The sequence below is a fragment of the Morus notabilis genome, unplaced genomic scaffold, assembly GCF_000414095.1.
Source record: "Morus notabilis unplaced genomic scaffold, ASM41409v2 Scaffold305, whole genome shotgun sequence".
Taxonomy (NCBI): Eukaryota; Viridiplantae; Streptophyta; class Magnoliopsida; order Rosales; family Moraceae; genus Morus; species Morus notabilis.
The window spans coordinates 386,859-389,820 of NW_010358151.1; the positions used below are offsets into that span (position 1 = coordinate 386,859).

General features: G+C 40.6%; 1 non-coding gene across 1 annotated transcript; it reads left to right on the top strand.

Annotated features, from left to right (window-relative positions):
* Positions 1–2,284: 2,284 nt before the first annotated feature.
* LOC112090379 lies at positions 2,285–2,388 on the top strand. The gene has a single exon (XR_002901626.1). It is a non-coding gene; the product is annotated as a small nucleolar RNA R71 (small nucleolar RNA).
* Positions 2,389–2,962: the final 574 nt, after the last annotated feature.

The following is a 2,962-nucleotide window of genomic DNA, read 5'->3' on the forward strand; positions in this document are numbered from 1 at the left end:
AAACTTGTTTATTAACCTATCAATCAATTTAAAACACAATAAGTAAACTAAAAATAAAATAAATAATAATAATAATAATAATAATAATAATAAATAAAAAGATTTTAGAAGGCTCGGGTTGCCTCCCGAGAAGCGCTTGGTTTAACGTCATCAGCCTGACGTCTTGCTTCTTATGGTGAGTTCAGGAGAATGGTGGTCTTCTTTTGATTAAAGCCACCATTAATATATGGCTTCAAATGTTGCCCGTTGACCTTGAATGTTCCCTTTGCATCATGAGTGACTTCAACTGCTCCATAGGGAAATACTCTCACCACGGTGAATGGCCCTGACCATCTGGACTTGAGCTTTCCCGGGAATAAGCGCGGCCTTAAATTATAAAGCAATACTTGTTGGTCCAACCTGAACTCTTTTCTTGAGATGTGCTTGTCATGCCAAGCCTTAGTTCGCTCCTTGTAAATCTTGACTTTCTCATATGCATCATTACGGAACTCATCCATCTCAATAAGCATCTGTGGTTTCTCAATTGATGGAAGAGGGCGTGATGGGCCTCGTCCCAAAACTTTAAAGTACCTCCGATTGTTAGATCCGAAAGAATCCATCCAGTGCACAAACTCCATAGCTTCATGATCTTCTATTGCAATAGTTTCTGGATAAATTAGACAAGCTTCCAAAGGCTCTTGAGGTTGGCCAAGATGCTCAATGATCAAGGTGTTAATTGTTTCAATTCGAAAACAACTATCACTCGCTTGCGGGTATTTGGGAGCATTAAATACATTAAAAATCACCTCCTCCTCTTGTACTCTTAGGCGAAGTTCACCCTTTTGCACATCAATGAGAGCCCGACCGGTTGCCAAAAATGGTCTCCCAAGTATAATGGGGATTTCCTCGTCTTCTTTTATATCCAAGACAATAAAATCAGCCGGAAATATAAACTTATCAACCTTGACGAGTACATCTTCAATAATTCCTCTCGGGTGTTTGATGGAGCGATCGGCCAATTGTAATGAGACCGTAGTTGGTCTTGCTTCTCCTAGCCTAAGTTTCTTGAAAATTGACAAAGGCATTAAGTTAATGCTTGCACCTAAATCGCATAGTGCCTTTTCAAAAATAGAATTTCCAATAGAACAAGGGATGGTAAAACTCCCTGGATATTTGAGCTTCTGAGGCAACTTCTTTTGCAAGATGGCACTGCACTCTTCAGTAAGTGCAACTGTTTCATAATCCTCAAGTTTCCTCTTGTTTGACAGGATATCTTTCATAAACTTCACATAGCTTGGCATTTGTTCAAGAGCTTTGGCGAATGGGATGTTTATGTGCAATTTCTTAAAGATGTCCAGAAACTTTGAAAATTGTTTATCAAGCTTACCCTTCCGAAGGCGTTGAGGAAATGGGATCCTTCGTGATGGCTCCACCGGCAAAGGTTGTTGAGCTGTAGGAATTTCACCACTCTTCTCCAAAGATTGAGTATATTTGGGTGACGAAGCCTCTTCACTACATTTGCTAGACTTCTTAGGCTCTGGGAGTGTATTTAATTCTTTCCCGCTTCTCAAAGTAATGGCCTTGCATTGCTCTATTGGATTCACCACCGTTGTACTTGGCAAATTACCTTGTTGACGATCATTTAACATGCTAGCCAATTGACCAATTTGCACCTCCAAGCTTCTGATCTGAGCCGATTGATTCTGGAAATTTGTCTTGGTTTCATTCATAAATTGCGTGTGAGAGGTAGCCAATTGTGCCATTGCATCTTCTAGATTCACCCTCTCCTCTTGTGGTGGATTGCTCTGTTCAGGCTGCAACACATTTTGAGTGTTTCTCCAAGACAAGTTTGGGTGATTACGCCACCCTTGATTAAACCTGTTGGAGTAAGGATTATTCTGTTGCCTATTAAAATTTCCCACATATTGAGCCAGCTCCATTTGTACCTGTGCAAATGGGTTGTCCGCTTGACACTCAGAACTTTGGTGAGATCCGCTGCAAAACTCACACACTGGAGATGATGTTTGGATGGCATTGGCTGTCAATTGACTGTAATTGTTTGGAAATAGAAGCAATTTGGGCAGTCAAATTAGTAATGGCATCAACTTCATGTAGTCTAGCTGTCTTCTTTGGTATGCTTCTTTCACTAGGCCACTGGTAATTATTGGTTGCCATATCTTCTAGCAACTCATATGCCTCATCTTCAGTTTTCTTCATTAACGCTCCTCCTGCAAATGCATTAATTAGAGTTCTTGTAGTGCCACTCAATCCATTATAAAAATTATGGACTTGCATCCATTTAGGTAGACCATGATGAGGACATCTTCTCAGCAGTTCCTTGTATCTCTCCCATGCTTCATATAGAGTTTCACCTTCATATTGAGCAAAATTATTGATCTCAATGCGCATATTCGTTGTTTTAGCCGGTGGGAAGAACTTAGAAAGGAACTTCTGAACTAAGTCTTCCCAACTAGTGATCGAATTTGACGGCAGTGAGTTCAACCAACTTTTTGCTTTATCTCTCAAAGAGAAAGGAAACAAACGAAGGTGAAGAGCTTCATCATTAACTCCATTGTATTTGACAGTATCGCAAATCTCCAGAAAATTTGCAATGTGACCATTAGGATCTTCATTCGGCAATCCATTAAATTAGATCGCTTGAATCATCTGCAACATTACCGACTTCAATTCAAAATTATTCGCTTGAATAGCAGGCTTCCTGATCACTGGTTGAACACCGGTTGGTGGCAATGCATAATCTCGCAAAGCCATTGGCTGATTGACCACCGGTGGATTGTTCAATGGTTGATTATTCCCATTTATTTCTCCTTCAGGATCAGCCATCACTTCTGGCAACTGAATGGCAGCTTCTCTCTTCTCTCTTCGGTTTCTTCGACAGGTACGCTCAATTTCTAAATCCAGAGGTAGTAGACTGTTGCTCCGAAGCTTTCGCATGCAGGTAAAGTAAGCTCCTGCAGAGCAG